This window comes from Siphateles boraxobius, unplaced genomic scaffold (genome assembly GCF_051911475.1).
Source record: "Siphateles boraxobius isolate OS27281-9 unplaced genomic scaffold, OSU_SipBor_1 245, whole genome shotgun sequence".
NCBI lineage: Eukaryota > Metazoa > Chordata > Actinopteri > Cypriniformes > Leuciscidae > Siphateles > Siphateles boraxobius.
In genome coordinates, this window is record NW_027508861.1 from 317,501 (window position 1) to 335,000 (window position 17,500).

Genomic DNA, 17,500 nt, shown 5'->3' on the forward strand with positions numbered 1-17,500 from the left:
GTCGGGTGAATCCCTGTCAGGAATTGGGGACTTCATCACATATGATGAAAAATCCCCAATTCTTTACAGGGATTCACCCGCTGAAAATGTCTAAGTCGAAAACAGCATCCCACCTGCAACTTATTTGACGGAGCTCTTTGTGGACAGTTTGATTTTATGCCAATTTTGCATAATTAATATCTGTAATGTACATCAGATCGTTGTGCTATATGACCCCAGAGTATGGAGCCCCAAGTCGGCTTGGTTCCCGAGTTACGCCCGGTCAGATATGGGACTTTGACCGGGTGTATCTCAGAAACCACGCCGACTTGGGGCTCCATACTCCGGGCATGGGGAGGCACCCTTGGGCCCCCCATGACCCCAGAGTATGGAGCCCCAAATCGGCTTGGTTCCTGAGTTATGCTCGGTCAGAGATGGGACTTTGACCGGGTGTATCTCGAAAACCACGCCGACTTGGAGCTCCATACTCCGGGCATGGGGAGGGCCCATAGGGCCCCTTCAGACCCCACCGTCCCCAGCTCCTGGGACATTCCGATTCCGAGATACGGCCACTTCCTGTCCAGGTTTGACCGGGCGTATCTCGGAAACCACGCCGAATTGGAGCTCCATACTCTGGGCACAGGGGGGTCTCCTCGAGCACCCCCCACGCCCAGAGTATGGAGCCCCAACTCGGCTTACTTTTATAGTTACGTCCGGTCAAAGTTCCAACTTTTGAGGTGGCGTATCTCTGGAGCCGAGCCGAGTCGGGCCTCCGAACTCTGGGGACGCGGGTCGCCCCCCCACGCCCAGAGTCTGGAGCCCCAAATCGTCCGGTTCCCGGAGCCGGGTAAACGGTGGGACTAACTGGGACTCTCTTAAGGTAGGGTTGACCAGAGTGCATTTGTTTGAACCGGTGTATCTCAGTGCTGAAGCCGAGTTGGGGCTCCATACTCTGGGCACGGGGGGGTCTCATAGTGGTCCCCCCACGCCCAGAGTATGGAGCCCCAACTCGGCTAACTTTTCGAGTTAGGTCCGGTCAAAGTTCCAACTTTGAGGTGGCACATCTCTGGAACCAAGCCGAGTTGGGGCTCCATACTCTGGGCACAGGGGGGTCTCATAGTGGTCCCCCCACGCCCAGAGTATGGAGCCCCAACTCGGCTAACTTTTCGAGTTAGGTCCGGTCAAAGTTCAGAATTTGAGGTGGCACATCTCCGGAACCAAGCCGATTTGGGGCTCCATACGCTGGGCACAGGGGGATGTCCTCGAGCACCCCCCACGCCCACAGTTTGGAGTCCCAACTCGGCTTACTTTTCGAGATACGCCCGGTCAAACCTGGACAGGAAGTGAGCGTATCTCGGGAACCGAGCCGAGTTGGGGCTCCATACGCTGGGCACAGGGGGGTGTCATCGAGCACCCCCCACGCCCGGAGCATGGAGCCCCAACTCGGCTTACTTTTCGAGTTAGGTCCGGTCAAAGTTCAGAATTTGAGGTGGCATATCTCTGGAGCCAAGCCGAGTTGGGGCTCCATACGCGGGGCACAGGGGGGTGTCCTCGAGCACCCCCCACGCCCAGAGTATGGAGCCCCAACTCGGCTTACTTTTCGAGTTAGGTCCGGTCAAAGTTCCAAATTTGAGGTGGCATATCTCTGGAACCAAGCCGAGTTGGGGCTCCGTACGCTGGGCACAGGGGGGTGTCCTCGAGCACCCCCCACGCCCAGAGTTTGGAGTCCCAACTCGGCTTACTTTTCGAGATACGCCCGATCAAACCTGGACAGGAAGTGACCGTATCTCGGGAACCGAGCAGAGTCCGGCCCCCTTACGCCCGGTGTCGGGGGGTCTCGTCGTACTCCCCCCACCCCCAGAGTCCGGAGCCCCAACTCGGCCTCCTCTCCGAGTTACGCCCGGTCGAATCCGGACAGGAAGTGGCCGTATCTCGGGACCGGGAGGTCCCCGGGGTTCGAGACGGCGGGAGAAGTAGGGTCCCCCGGGGTCCCCTCACCACCCGCCGTCCCCGGCCTCTGGGACCCCCCGGTCCCGAGATAGGCCCGGTAACGCGCGAGGGACTTTTTGAAAAAGCGGCCCGTATCTCGGGAAGGGGAGGTCCCAGAGTCTCGCCCTTTCGGGGGTCGGGGGATCCCTCCGGGCCCCCTCTGACCCAGCCTCCCCGGGCCCCTGGGACCTTTCCTTCCGAGGCGCGCGCCGTCCCGTCGGGCCACTTTTCTCCGGGACCGGGGGGCACCGGAGCTCCGGGGCGGGCTCGTCGGAAGGGGCCCACCGAGACCCTACTTTGACCCGAGTTTGGAGTCTCTAGGCGGCCGGGTCCCCGAGCCACAGCCGCCCAAAGTCGGTGCCCTTTTCCCGGTCCGAAAAACGCCTCAGAGTCCAAAACCTGCAGTGGGCCGGGACTTCCGGGGCCCCTGAGGCTCTGGCGGCGGTCCCGGGAAGGTTCACCTTTCTCGGGCACGGTCAGGTCGCCCCCCGCGGTCCCGGGAGTCCCGTCGGAGACGTGGGTGTCAGCCACGAGCGCAGCGTGGTGGGGAAATTTTTTGTTTTTCGCGAATATCTCGACAAGCACGCGGCGAAAAAATTCCAAACTCGGGTCGCTCGTAGGGCTCGAGGGGGCCTATCCAACGAGCCCACCCACGTCCCCGAGGGCCGTCGGGCCAGGGAGTTACGCCCGGTCAAAGGCGCACCTTTACGGGCTTATATCTCGGGAACCCCCGGCCCAATATTCCCCAAACTCTAATAGATCGTAGTGCCGGACGAGGCCTTTCGAAAGAGCCCACCCCCGAGGTCCAACTCGCCCGGGTCCCCGAGTTACAGCCGTCCAAAGTCGGGGGTCCCAGCGAACGGCGATCCCGTAGGGGGCGCTCCCGAGGCCCGTCACTCCAGGGTTCGAGCAAGGGCCCTACTGGGACCCCCTCACCCGAATTTGAGCTCTCTGGGTCTTCGCGTTCCCGAGATACGGGCGATTTTGTTCCGAGGCCGTGACGTCATCGGCGGCCGCCATTTTGAAGCGCGCCCGGTGGTTTTCGGCCGATATCTCCGCGAAAACACCACCAAAATTCACCAAACCGGTACCGTTTTGTTCGTCTCGACTAGACGCTTCCAACGAGCTCGGTGCCCGCCGAATCCGTCGAGTTTTCGCCGAGATATTCGCGTTTTTCGCTTTCGCGGCGCTGTATCTCGGGCCCCCGGGGGCCCCCGGAGCTGCGGGTGGTCTCGTTGGAAAGCTCTCGTCCCGCTCTAAACACGATAAAAATTTGGCGTCGATCGGACGCGGCTTCGCCGAGTTACGGCCGTTTAAAGCCGTTTGCAGTGGGTTACCATCCTGCAAACTGCAGGCGCTCGTCGGCGGCCCGCCCGCGGGCCGAGCTCGGTGCTTCATACCCGGCTTAAAGCGCCCAGCCCCGCGGTTCTGGAGGAACTGCCGGAGCAAAGGGTGTCCTGCAACGAGCCATTTGGGTTATGGGGAGAAGGGGAGTGTGTGTGTGTGTGTGTGTGTGTGTGTGCGCGCGCGCTTGCCCCCCTTTCTCCCTGGGAGCGTGGCTTGGCCCTGGGGGCTCGTCTCTCCACGGAGGTCTCTCGCCCGCCCCGGGTGGCTCGATCCCTGGGCACGGCTCGGTCCTCCTCGGTGGGGTTGGCTGAGCTCCAGAGCCGAGCTCGCTCCAAAACCTAAGTGCCAAACGTTGGCGGTGACCGGAAGACCCAGGCGCTCGGTCCTTCCCGACCAGCCCCGAAGAGGTCGGTCCGTCCTGGGCCAGACGCAGGTTCGCCCGCCGCCCCGGGTGCCTCGTCTGGAGCCGAGACGGTCCTAAAACTGACCACAGGGGTTGTATGGCGAGGGAGTGTGGTGGAGGCACACACACACACACACACACACACACACACACACACACACACACACACACACACACCACCACCACCCTCGGAGGGCCTCCAGGAGCAATCCAATCCAAGCCCAGCCAGGAGGCACTCTGGGTGGGATAAAATCTGAATTGTGCCAGTGCCATGGAGCTCTGGAGGGAGAGGGCCTCCAGGAGCAATCCAAGCCCAGCCCAGGTGGCACTCTGGTTGGGTGGGATAAAATCTGAATTTTGCCAGTGCCATGGAGCTCTGGAGGGACAGGGCCTCCAGGAGCAATCCAAGCCCAGCCAGGTGGCACTCTGGTTGGGTGGGATAAAATCTGAATTTTGCCAGTGCCATGGAGCTCTGGAGGGAGAGGGCCTCCAGGAGCAATCCAAGCCCAGCCCAGGTGGCACTCTGGTTGGGTGGGATAAAATCTGAATTTTGCCAGTGCCATGGAGCTCTGGAGGGACAGGGCCTCCAGGAGCAATCCAAGCCCAGCCAGGAGGCACTCTGGTTGGGTGGGATAAAATCTGAATTTTGCCAGTGCCATGGAGCTCTGGAGGGAGAGGGCCTCCAGGAGCAATCCAAGCCCAGCCCAGGTGGCACTCTGGTTGGGTGGGATAAAATCTGAATTTTGCCAGTGCCATGGAGCTCTGGAGGGACAGGGCCTCCAGGAGCAATCCAAGCCCAGCCAGGTGGCACTCTGGTTGGGTGGGATAAAATCTGAATTTTGCCAGTGCCATGGAGCTCTGGAGGGAGAGGGCCTCCAGGAGCAATCCAAGCCCAGCCCAGGTGGCACTCTGGTTGGGTGGGATAAAATCTGAATTTTGCCAGTGCCATGGAGCTCTGGAGGGACAGGGCCTCCAGGAGCAATCCAAGCCCAGCCAGGTGGCACTCTGGTTGGGTGGGATAAAATCTGAATTTTGCCAGTGCCATGGAGCTCTGGAGGGAGAGGGCCTCCAGGAGCAATCCAAGCCCAGCCCAGGTGGCACTCTGGTTGGGTGGGATAAAATCTGAATTTTGCCAGTGCCATGGAGCTCTGGAGGGACAGGGCCTCCAGGAGCAATCCAAGCCCAGCCAGGTGGCACTCTGGTTGGGTGGGATAAAATCTGAATTTTGCCAGTGCCATGGAGCTCTGGAGGGAGAGGGCCTCCAGGAGCAATCCAAGCCCAGCCCAGGTGGCACTCTGGTTGGGTGGGATAAAATCTGAATTTTGCCAGTGCCATGGAGCTCTGGAGGGAGAGGGCCTCCAGGAGCAATCCAAGCCCAGCCCAGGTGGCACTCTGGTTGGGTGGGATAAAATCTGAATTTTGCCAGTGCCATGGAGCTCTGGAGGGACAGGGCCTCCAGGAGCAATCCAAGCCCAGCCCAGGTGGCACTCTGGTTGGGTGGGATAAAATCTGAATTTTGCCAGTGCCATGGAGCTCTGGAGGGAGAGGGCCTCCAGGAGCAATCCAAGCCCAGCCCAGGTGGCACTCTGGTTGGGTGGGATAAAATCTGAATTTTGCCAGTGCCATGGAGCTCTGGAGGGAGAGGGCCTCCAGGAGCAATCCAAGCCCAGCCCAGGTGGCACTCTGGTTGGGTGGGATAAAATCTGAATTTTGCCAGTGCCATGGAGCCCTGGAGGGAGAGGGCCTCCAGGAGCAATCCAAGCCCAGCCCAGGTGGCACTCTGGTTGGGTGGGATAAAATCTGAATTTTGCCAGTGCCATGGAGCCCTGGAGGGAGAGGGCCTCCGGGAGCAATCCAAGCCCAGCCAGGTGGCACCCTGGCTAGGGAGGGAGGTTGAAAATGACCGAGTTGGATCACTGGGAGTCCTGAGCACCAGGGCCCCTTCAAGGCAGAGAGCAAAGCCAGAGAGACTGCACTCTGGCTGGGGAGTAACTGGAAAAAACATGAAACATCCAGGAAGAGACGGGCTGATTTTCTAAAAATCTGAATCCCAGGTGAGGTGCAGCTCTCCTGGGCACGAATAAAAGCTCAAATGCCAGGCTTTAAACATGACAGAGTCCACGATGTTGCTGTGGTCTCAAAGCTCCAGGACCTTCAGGGCAGTGGACCAAGCCGTAGAGGTTGCACTCTGGCTGGGTGAGCGAGTTCAATCTCCGCCAAGGTGGAGCTCTTAAAACCATGAAACCTCCAGGAAAAGACGGGCTGATTTTCCTCTAATGTCCATCCCAGGGTGGGTGCATCTCTCCTGGGCACGAATAAAGCTCAAACGCCCACGGTGGAATGCCGAGCTTTAAAAATGACAGAGTCCACGATGTTGCTGTGGACTGAAAGCTCCAGGGCCTTCAAGGCAGTGGACCAAGCCGTAGAGGTTGCACTCTGGCTGGGTGAGCGAGTTTAATCTCCGCCACGGTGGAGCTCTTAAAACCATGAAACCTCCAGGAAAAGACGGTCTGATTTTCCTCTAAAGTCCATCCCAGGGTGGGTGCATCTCTCCTGGGCACGAATAAAGCCCAAAGCCCATGGAGAAAATGACCCTGAAGCCAAGCTCTTGAAAATGACAAAGTCCAAAAAAGTTGCGGTGCGTTCAGAGCTCCATGCTCTACGACCTCATTGGCCGTCCCAGGGAGGGTGCACCGTCCTGGGCAAGAGTCAGATTCTCCCGCCCTCCCTGGAGCTCCGTGTGGAGCAAAGACGGTCCTAAAACGTCCCTTTGGGCTTCTGTAGAGGAGACAAACTCTTTTGAATGACAAAGTCCACGATGTTGCTGTGGTCTCAAAGCTCCAGGGCCTTCAAGGCAGTGGACCAAAACGGAGAGGTTGCACTCTGGCTGGGTGAGCGAGTTCAATCTCCGCCACGGTGGAGCTCTTAAAAACATGAAACCTCCAGGAAAAGACGGGCTGATTTTCCTCTAATGTCCATCCCAGGGTGGGTGCATCTCTCCTGGGCACGAATAAAGCTCAAACGCCCACGGTGGAATGCCGAGCTTTAAAAATGTCAGAGTCCACGATGTTGCTGTGGACTGAAAGCTCCAGGGCCTTCAAGGCAGTGGACCAAGCCGTAGAGGTTGCACTCTGGCTGGGTGAGCGAGTTCAATCTCCGCCACGGTGGAGCTCTTAAAACCATGAAACCTCCAGGAAAAGACGGTCTGATTTTCCTCTAATGTCCATCCCAGGGTGGGTGCACCTCTCCTGGGCACGAATAAAGCCCAAAGCCCATGGAGAAAATGACCCTGAAACCAAGCTCTTGAAAATGACAAAGTCCAAAAAAGTTGCGGTGCTTTCAGAGCTCCATGCTCTCGGACCTCACTGGGAAGCCCAGGGAGGGTGGACCGTCCTGGGCAAGAGTCAGATTCGCCCGCCCTCCCTGGAGCTCCGTATGGAGCAAAGACGGTCCTAAAACGTCCCTTTGGGCTTCTGTAGAGGAGACAAGCTCTTTCAAATGACAGAGTCCACGATGTTGCTGTGGTCTGAAAGCTCCAGGGCCTTCAAGGCAGTGGACCAAGCCGGAGAGGTTGCACTCTGGCTGGGTGAGCGAGTTCAATCTCCGCCACGGTGGAGCTCTTAAAACCATGAAACCTCCAGGAAAAGACGGTCTGATTTTCCTCTAATGTCCATCCCAGGGTGGGTGCACCTCTCCTGGGCACGAATAAAGCCCAAAGCCCATGGAGAAAATGACCCTGAAACCAAGCTCTCGAAAATGACAAAGTCCAAAAAAGTTGCGGCTCTTTCAGAGCTCCATGCTCTCGGACCTCACTGGGAAGCCCAGGGAGGGTGGACCGTCCTGGGCAAGAGTCAGATTCGCCCGCCCTCCCTGGAGCTCCGTATGGAGCAAAGACGGTCCTAAAACGTCCCTTTGGGCTTCTGTAGAGGAGACAAGCTCTTTCAAATGACAGAGTCCACGATGTTGCTGTGGTCTGAAAGCTCCAGGGCCTTCAAGGCAGTGGACCAAGCCGGAGAGGTTGCACTCTGGCTGGGTGAGCGAGTTCAATCTCCGCCACGGTGGAGCTCTTAAAACCATGAAACCTCCAGGAAAAGACGGTCTGATTTTCCTCTAATGTCCATCCCAGGGTGGGTGCACCTCTCCTGGGCACGAATAAAGCCCAAAGCCCATGGAGAAAATGACCCTGAAACCAAGCTCTCGAAAATGACAAAGTCCAAAAAAGTTGCGGCTCTTTCAGAGCTCCATGCTCTCGGACCTCACTGGGAAGCCCAGGGAGGGTGGACCGTCCTGGGCAAGAGTCAGATTCGCCCGCCCTCCCTGGAGCTCCGTATGGAGCAAAGACGGTCTTAAAACGTCCCTTTGGGCTTCTGTAGAGGAGACAAGCTCTTTCAAATGACAGAGTCCACGATGTTGCTGTGGTCTGACAGCTCCAGGGCCTTCAAGGCAGTGGACCAAGCCGGAGAGGTTGCACTCTGGCTGGGTGAGGGAGTTCAATCTCCGCCAAGGTGGAGCTCTTAAAACCATGAAACCTCCAGGAAAAGACGGGCTGATTTTCCTCTAATGTCCATCCCAGGGTCGGTGCATCTCTCCTGGACACGAATAAAGCCCAAAGCCCATGGAGAAAATGACCCTGAAGCCAAGCTCTCGAAAATGACAAAGTCCAAAAAGTTGCGGTGCGTTCAGAGCTCCATGCTCTAAGACCTCATTGGCCGACCCAGGGAGGGTGCACCGTCCTGGGCAAGAGTCAGATTCGCCCGCCCTCCCTGGAGCTCCGTATGGAGCAAAGACGGTCCTAAAACGTCCCTTTGGGCTTCTGTAGAGGAGACAAGCTCTTTCAAATGACAGAGTCCACGATGTTGCTGTGGTCTGAAAGCTCCAGGGCCTTCAAGGCAGTGGACCAAGCCGGAGAGGTTGCACTCTGGCTGGGTGAGCGAGTTCAATCTCCGCCAAGGTGGAGCTCTTAAAACCATGAAACCTCCAGGAAAAGACGGGCTGATTTTCCTCTAATGTCCATCCCAGGGTGGGTGCATCTCTCCTGGACACGAATAAAGCCCAAAGCCCATGGAGAAAATGACCCTGAAGCCAAGCTCTCGAAAATGACAAAGTCCAAAAAGTTGCGGTGCGTTCAGAGCTCCATGCTCTAAGACCTCATTGGCCGACCCAGGGAGGGTGCACCGTCCTGGGCAAGAGTCAGATTCGCCCGCCCTCCCTGGAGCTCCGTGTGGAGCAAAGACGGTCTTAAAACGTCCCTTCGGGCTTCTGTAGAGGAGACAAGCTCTTACAAATGACAGAGTCCACGATGTTGCTGTGGTCTGAAAGCTCCAGGGCCTTCAAGGCAGTGGACCAAGCCGGAGAGGTTGCACTCTGGCTGGGTGAGCGAGTTCAATCTCCGCCAAGGTGGAGCTCTTAAAACCATGAAACCTCCAGGAAAAGACGGGCTAATTTTCCTCTAATGTCCATCCCAGGGTGGGTGCATCTCTCCTGGACACGAATAAAGCCCAAAGCCCATGGAGAAAATGACCCTGAAGCCAAGCTCTCGAAAATGACAAAGTCCAAAAAGTTGCGGTGCGTTCAGAGCTCCATGCTCTAAGACCTCATTGGCCGACCCAGGGAGGGTGCACCGTCCTGGGCAAGAGTCAGATTCGCCCGCCCTACCTGGAGCTCCGTATGGAGCAAAGACGGTCCTAAAACGTCCCTTTGGGCTTCTGTAGAGGAGACAAGCTCTTACAAATGACAGAGTCCACGATGTTGCTGTGGTCTGAAAGCTCCAGGGCCTTCAAGGCAGTGGACCAAGCCGGAGAGGTTGCACTCTGGCTGGGTGAGCGAGTTCAATCTCCGCCAAGGTGGAGCTCTTAAAACCATGAAACCTCCAGGAAAAGACGGGCTGATTTTCCTCTAATGTCCATCCCAGGGTGGGTGCATCTCTCCTGGGCACGAATAAAGCTCAAACGCCCACGGTGGAATGCCGAGCTTTAAAAATGACAGAGTCCACGATGTTGCTGTGGACTGAAAGCTCCAGGGCCTTCAAGGCAGTGGACCAAGCCGGAGAGGTTGCACTCTGGCTGGGTGAGCGAGTTCAATCTCCGCCACGGTGGAGCTCTTAAATACATGAAACCTCCAGGAAAAGTCGGGCCCGTTCTTCTGAAAAAGTCCTTCCCAGGCAAAGCGCACCTCTCCTGGGCACGAATAAAGCCCAAAGCCCATGGAGAAAATGACCCTGAAACCAAGCTCTTGAAAATGACAAAGTCCAAAAAAGTTGCGGTGCGTTCAGAGCTCCATGCTCTCGGACCTCACTGGGAAGCCCAGGGAGGGTGGACCGTCCTGGGCCAGAGTCATATTCGCCCGCCCTCCCTGGAGCTCATATTGGAGCAAAGACGGTCCTAAAACGGCCCTTCGGGCTTCTGTGGAGGAGACAAGCTCTTACAAATGACAGAGTCCACGATGTTGCTGTGGTCTCAAAGCTCCAGGGCCTTCAAGGCAGTGGACCAAGCCGGAGAGGCTGCACTCTGGCTGGGTGAGCGAGTTCAATCTCCGCCACGGCGGAGCTCTTAAAAACATGAAACCTCCAGGAAAAGACGGGCCCGTTCTTCTGAAAAAGTCCATCCCAGGCAAAGCGCACCTCTCCCGGGCACGAATAAAGCCCAAAGCCCGTGGAGAAAATGACCCTGAAGCCAAGCTCTTGAAAATGACAAAGTCCAAAAAAGTTGCGGTGCGTTCAGAGCTCCATGCTCTACGACCTCATTGGCCGTCCCAGGGAGGGTGCACCGTCCTGGGCAAGAGTCAGATTCCCCCGCCCTCCCTGGAGCTCTGTGTGGAGCAAAGACGGTCCTAAAACGTCCCTTCAGGCTTTTGTAGAGGAGGTGGAGAAGCCTTCCTGGGCACGAAGCAAGCTCAAACGCCCATGGCGGGCTTGACTCTGGAGTCAAATTCGAAAAAAATTGACCGAGTCCAAAAAGTTGCTGTGGGTTCAAAGCTCCATGCTCTACGACCTCCCTGGCTAGCCCAGGGAGGGTGCACCGTCCTGGGCCAGAGTCAGATTCGCCCGCCACCCGCTGGAGCTCCATCTGGAGAAAAGACGGTCCTGAAACGGACCTTCGGGGCTTTATCGGGGAAGGGAAGTAGAGCGGTGGAGGGCACGCACAACCCATGAACAGACCGTCGTGAGCCCCGCTCGGAGTCTCTCTGCGTGGGTATAAAAATACAGATTACACAGTGCGCTCGGTGGAGCTCTGGAAGTCCTGGTGGGAGACGGCCCCCAGGGGAAAAAAAAGCCCGGCCGGGGTGTGCTCTGGCTGGGGAGAGAAAGAATTCAATCTCCACCGCGGGGGTGGATCACTGCATGTACGAAACATCCAGGAAAATGACGGCTGCTGGTTTACTTCTCTAAGTGCTTCCCAGGAAGGGTGCAGCCTTCCTGGGCACGAATCGAATCCAAAGCCCCCATGGCGGGCATGACTCTGGAGTCAAAAGGTTGCTGTGGGTTCAGAGCTTCCATGGTATCAGACCTTTCTGGCCATCCCAGGGAGGGTGCGCCGTCCTGGTTCAGATTCAGATTCGCCCCCAACCCCTGGAGCTCCTTCTGGAGAAAAGATGGTCCTGAAACGGACCTTGGGGTCTTTATCGGGGAGGGGAAGTAATGCGGTGGAGGGCACACAGAACCCATTAACAGACCTCCGTGAGCCCCCCGCTCAGAGTCTCTCTGCTTGGGTATAAAAATCCAGATTACACAGTGCGCACGGTGGAGCTCTGGAAGTCCTGGTGGGACCCCCAGGGAAAAAAAATAAAAGCCCGGCCGGGGTACGCTCTGACTGGGGAGAGAAATAATTCAATCTCCAACCGCGGCGGTGGATCTCTGCATGTACGAAACCTCCAGGAAAATGACGGCTGCTGGTTTTCTTCTCTAAATGCATCCCAGGAAGGGTGCAGACTTCCTGGGCACAAATCAAGCTCAAAGTCCCCTTGGCGGGCCTGACTCTGGAGTCAAATTTGAAAAATTGACAGAGTCCAAAATGTTGCCGTGTGATCAGAGCTCCACGATCTCAGAACCTCCCTGGCCATCCCAGGGAGGGTGCGCCGTCCTGGGTCAGATTCAGATTCGCTCCCCACCCCTGGAGCTCCTTCTGGAGAAAAGACGGTCTTAAAACGGACCTTGGGGTCTTTATCGGGAAGGGGAAGTAGTGCGGTGGAGGGCACACAGAACCCATTAACAGACCTCCGTGAGCCCCCCGCTCAGAGTCTCTCTGCTTGGGTATAAAAATCCAGATTACACAGTGCGCACGGTGGAGCTCTGGAAGTCCTGGTGGGACCCCCAGGGAAAAAAATAAAAGCCCGGCCGGGGTACGCTCTGACTGGGGAGAGAAATAATTCAATCTCCACCGCGGCGGTGGATCTCTGCATGTACGAAACCTCCAGGAAAATGACGGCTGCTGGTTTTCTTCCCTAACTGCATCCCAGGAAGGGTGCAGACTTCCTGGGCACTAATCAAGCTCAAAGTCCCCTTGGCGGGCCTGACTCTGGAGTCAAATTTGAAAAATTGACAAGAGTCCAAAATGTTGCCGTGTGATCAGAGCTCCACGATCTCAGAACCTCCCTGGCCATCCCAGGGAGGGTGCGCCGTCCTGGGTCAGATTCAGATTCGCTCCACACCCCTGGAGCTCCTTCTGGAGAAAAGACGGTCCTAAAACGGACCTTGGGGTCTTTATCGGGAGAGGGGAAGTAGTGCGGTGGAGGGCACACAGAACCCATTAACAGACCACCATGAGCCCCCCGCTCAGAGTCTCTCTGCTTGGGTATAAAATCCAGATTACACAGTGCGCGCGGTGGAGCTCTGGAAGTCCTGGTGGGAGAGGGCCCCCAGGAAAAAAAAAAAGCCCGGTCATGTTGCGCTGGGGAGAGAAAGAATTCAATCACCACCGCGGCGGTGGATCTCTGCATGTACGAAACCTCCAGGAAAATGACGGCTGCTGGTTTTCTTCTCTAACTGCATCCCAGGAAGGGTGCAGACTTCCTGGGCACGAATCAAGCTCAAAGTCCCCTTGGCGGGCCTGACTCTGGAGTCAAATTTGAAAAAGTGAGAACCGTGGTGGTCAGACCGGGTTGGGAAACGATCTGACCCAGCCCAGATAAAGTGCACTCTGTGCGGGCGAGACTTCCAGGAAACGCGCGGGTCTGGTTTGGACACCCAGACTCTCCTCGGACAAGGTAACGGTAGACGGGCGCCTCCGGGTTGCCTGGGGCCCGGAGGGGTGCACCCTCTCCTTCGGGCCGTCGCTGTCAGGGTTGACTGGTCGATTGGAACTTTGGACGCGCCTGGGGACGGCCCCTGCCCGGTCGCGAGACCGCTATGGGCAGCTTGCTCCTCCCCGCTTTGCGCGTCGACTCGAGACGCGGCCTCCCTCCGGGGAAAGCAGGCCGCGTCGACCTCGGGAGACTCAGATGGCCCGTCTGAAAACGGATGTCCGCAGCGGTGACGTCGGGACCGTCGTCAGGCTTTGACGGTTGGCGGGGTTTCGTTGGGGGCCCCCCATCACGGCACAGAGCCTGACTTCGCCCCGCGCCTCCCACCCGCTTTGAAAAGCACCCTTCCCCGTTACGGCCTCGATCCAGAGGCCTACCACCCCCCCGCCCTCACGGGCGGACGGTTCCTCACGCGCCCTATGAGCGGCCGTGCCGCCTCGAGCCCAGGCCCGAGCGGAGCGAGACCCGTGTGTAGGAAACCCGCGCGTCGCAGGTTCGTCCGTCCCGGGGCTCCTTTGATCCCGGGCTAAAACAAAAACCATATGCTTGTCGAACCGTCGGTCTGGGTAAACGGCAAAACGACTCCAGGGGCTTGAGACACCCCTGGAGCGACGGAGGAAGGTGCACCTCCGAAAGAAAAATGAAATTACGGACAGTGTCCGATCGAATGAGGTCCACGGAACAGAGAACCGTGGTGGTCAGACCGGGTGGGGAAGCGGTCTGGCTCAGCCCAGATAAAATGCACTCTGTGCGGGCGAGACTTCCAGTAAACGCGGGGGCTGGTTTGGACACCCAGACTCACCGCCGGTGCCCTGGGCGTGCATCCAGTGTGTGAAGGTGCACCGTCCTGGGCGAGCAGAGGGTGAAAGACACACAACACTCCTCGTAAGAAAATGGACAGTGTCCAAGATCTTGCATGCAAACGAGAGCCCTGTGCTCGCAGACCCGACCGTGGCCTGCTCAAAGTCAGATCCGTACGCTTGATGGCGCTCCTGCTGGAGCAAAGACGGTCCGAACACGGACGCTAGGGGTGTTGTAGAGGAGGTGGGGGACCGTCGCCACACTCTTCTCGGACAAGGTTAACGGAAGACGGGCGCCTCCGGGTTGCCTGGGGCCCGGAGGGGCGCACCCTCTCCTTCGGGCCGTCACTGTCAGGGTTGCCTGGTCGATTGGAACTTTGGACGCGCCTGGGGACGGCCCCTGCCCGGTCGCGAGACCGCTTTGGGCAGCTTGCTCCTCCCCGCTCTGCGCGTCGACGCTAGACGCGGCCTCCCTCCGGGGAAAGCAGGCCGTGTCGACTCTCGGGAGACTCAGATGGCCCGTCTGAAACGAATGTCCGCGACGGCGGCGGCGGACGCGGGCGCGTGGAATTCGGAATCGGACGGTCGGGGTGGCCGACACCCCCCGGTCCAGTCTTCGAGCCCGACCTTCGCCCCGCTCCTCCCCGCCCGAAAAGCACCTTTCCCGGTTACGGCCTTGATCCAGAGGCCTCCCACCCTGGCCCCGCCTGACGGACGGTTCCTCACGCGCCCTATGAGCGGCCGTGCCGCCTCGAGCCCCAGGGCCGAGCGGAGCGAGACCCGTGTGTAGGAAACCCGCGCGTGGTGGTTCGCCGTCCGGGGTCGATCCCGAGGTAAAAAAAAAAAAAGTACCATACGCTTGTCGGTCTGGGTAAAGGGCGAAACGACTCCGGGGGCTTGACTCACCCCTGGAGCGACGGAGGAAGGTGCACCTCCGAAAACTTTTTGAAAACGGACACCGTCCGTTGCAGACGAACGAGATTCCCACAACGACCAACCTCCCTGGAAGACTCCCAGGGAGAGTGCCTCGGGTTCGGGCACGGTCAAATCCGTCCGCGTGACGGAGCTCCCTTCGGAGCGACGTCGGTCCTAAAACGGACCTTGGGGGTTTTGTCGAGGAGGGCGACAAACGCTCCCGCTCGGACAAGGTGACGGAGGGCGGGCGCCCACGGAGGAAAGGGCGAAGGAAAAAAAACGGACAGAGTCCAAAACGGTGCGGTCCACCCAGATTCCCACGTACGCGAGACTCTCCGGCTGGCAACCGGGGAGAGTGCCTAGGTGTCGGGCACGTACGAATCCGTCGGCGGTGACGGAGCTCCGGTCGGAGCAAAGACGGTCCTAAAACGGCCCTTCGGGGTTTTGTCGAGGAGGGGACAAGCGCCCTGCTCGGACAAGGTGAGAGAAGGCGGGCGGCCCGCGGAAGGAGGCAGGCAGGCGATCCTCCTAAAGAAACGGACAGAGTCCGAAACGGTGCGGTTCACCTGGGTCACCACGTACACGAGTCTCCCCGGCTGGCGACCGGGGAGAGTGCCTCTGTCTCGGGCACGTGAGAATCCGTCCCCGGCGACGGAGCTCCTGTCGGAGCAAAGACGGTCCTAAAACGGCCCTTCGGGGTTTTGTCGAGGAGGGGACAACGGCCCCGCTCGGACAAGGTATCGGAGAAAAGGCAACGGACGAGAAAAAAACGGGCGCCTCCGGGTTGCCCGGGGTCCGGAGGAGCGCTCCCCCTCCTCCGGGCCGTCACTTTCGGGGTAGCCTGGTCGATTGGAACTTTGGACGCGCCTGGGGACGGCCCCTGCCCGGTCGCGAGACCGCTTTGGGCAGCTTGCTCCTCCCCGCTCTGCGCGTCGACGCTAGACGCGGCCTCCCTCCGGGGAAAGCAGGCCGCGTCGACCTCGGGAGACTCAGATGGCCCGTCTGAAACGAATGTCCGCGACGGCGGCTGCGGACGCGGGCGCGTGGGTTCCGGAATCGGACGGTCGGGGTGGCCGACACCCCCCGGTCCAGTCTTCGAGACCGACCTACGCCTCGCTCCTCCCCGCCCGAAAAGCACCCTTCCCGGTTACGGCCTCGACCCAGCGGCCACAAACCCCCCACCTCTGCCGAGGAGGAGGGTTCCGCACGCGCCCTATGAGCGGCCGCGCCGTCCTCGGGCCCCAGGCCACGAGGCGGAGCGAGACCCGTGTGTAGGAAGCCAGCGTGTCGCGGTTCTCCTTCCAAGGCGGCTTACCTGGTTGATCCTGCCAGTAGCATATGCTTGTCTCAAAGATTAAGCCATGCAGGTCTAAGTGCACACGGTCGGTACAGTGAAACTGCGAATGGCTCATTAAATCAGTTATGGTTCCTTTGATCGCTCCACCCGCTACTTGGATAACTGTGGCAATTCCAGAGCTAATACATGCAAACGAGCGCCGACCCGGCTCCCCTCGGGGGGTCGGGGACGCGTGCATTTATCAGATCCAAAACCCATCCGGGTGCGGCTCCGGCCGCCCCGGCCGCTTTGGTGACTCTAGATAACCTCGGGCCGATCGCGCGCCCTCCGCGGCGGCGACGACTCATTCGAATGTCTGCCCTATCAACTTTCGATGGTACATTCGGCGCCTACCATGGTGACCACGGGTAACGGGGAATCAGGGTTCGATTCCGGAGAGGGAGCCTGAGAAACGGCTACCACATCCAAGGAAGGCAGCAGGCGCGCAAATTACCCATTTCCGACACGGAGAGGTAGTGACGAAAAATAACAATACAGGTCTCTTTCGAGGCCCTGTAATTGGAATGAGCGTATCCTAAACCCATGGGCGAGGACCCATTGGAGGGCAAGTCTGGTGCCAGCAGCCGCGGTAATTCCAGCTCCAATAGCGTATACTAAAGTTGCTGCAGTTAAAAAGCTCGTAGTTGGATCTCGGGAGCGGGCCGGCGGTCCGCCGCAAGGCGAGCCACCGCCTGTCCCGGACCCCTGCCTCACGGCGCCCCCCGGATGCCCTTAACTGGGTGTCCGGTCCTCGGGGCCCGAAGCGTTTACTTTGAAAAAATTAGAGTGTTCAAAGCAGGCCGCCCGTCGCCGCTGAATACCGCAGCTAGGAATAATGGAATAGGACTCCGGTTCTATTTTGTGGGTTTCTGGAACCCGGGGCCATGATTGAGAGGGACGGCCGGGGGCATTCGTATTGCGCCGCTAGAGGTGAAATTCTTGGACCGGCGCAAGACGGACGAGAGCGAAAGCATTTGCCAAGAATGTTTTCATTAATCAAGAACGAAAGTCGGAGGTTCGAAGACGATCAGATACCGTCGTAGTTCCGACCGTAAACGATGCCGACCCGCGATCCGGCGGCGTTATTCCCATGACCCGCCGGGCAGCGTGCGGGAAACCACGAGTCTTTGGGTTCCGGGGGGAGTATGGTTGCAAAGCTGAAACTTAAAGGAATTGACGGAAGGGCACCACCAGGAGTGGAGCCTGCGGCTTAATTTGACTCAACACGGGAAAGCTCACCCGGCCCGGACACGGAAAGGATTGACAGATTGATAGCTCTTTCTCGATTCTGTGGGTGGTGGTGCATGGCCGTTCTTAGTTGGTGGAGCGATTTGTCTGGTTCATTCCGATAACGAACGAGACTCCGGCATGCTAACTAGTTACGCGGCCCCGAGCGGTCGGCGTCCAACTTCTTAGAGGGACAAGTGGCGTTCAGCCACGCGAGATGGAGCAATAACAGGTCTGTGATGCCCTTAGATGTCCGGGGCTGCACGC

The 17,500-nt window shown here is 58.5% G+C and overlaps 1 non-coding gene across 1 annotated transcript in view; it reads left to right on the top strand.

Annotated features, from left to right (window-relative positions):
* The first annotated feature begins 15,982 nt into the window (after window positions 1-15,982).
* LOC143749392 (18S ribosomal RNA) overlaps window positions 15,983-17,500 on the top strand; it is a 1,863-nt gene continuing 345 nt past the window's right edge. The window contains exon 1 of the ribosomal RNA XR_013206959.1: window positions 15,983-17,500. This exon is cut by the window's right edge and continues 345 nt beyond it. This is a non-coding gene — a ribosomal RNA (18S ribosomal RNA).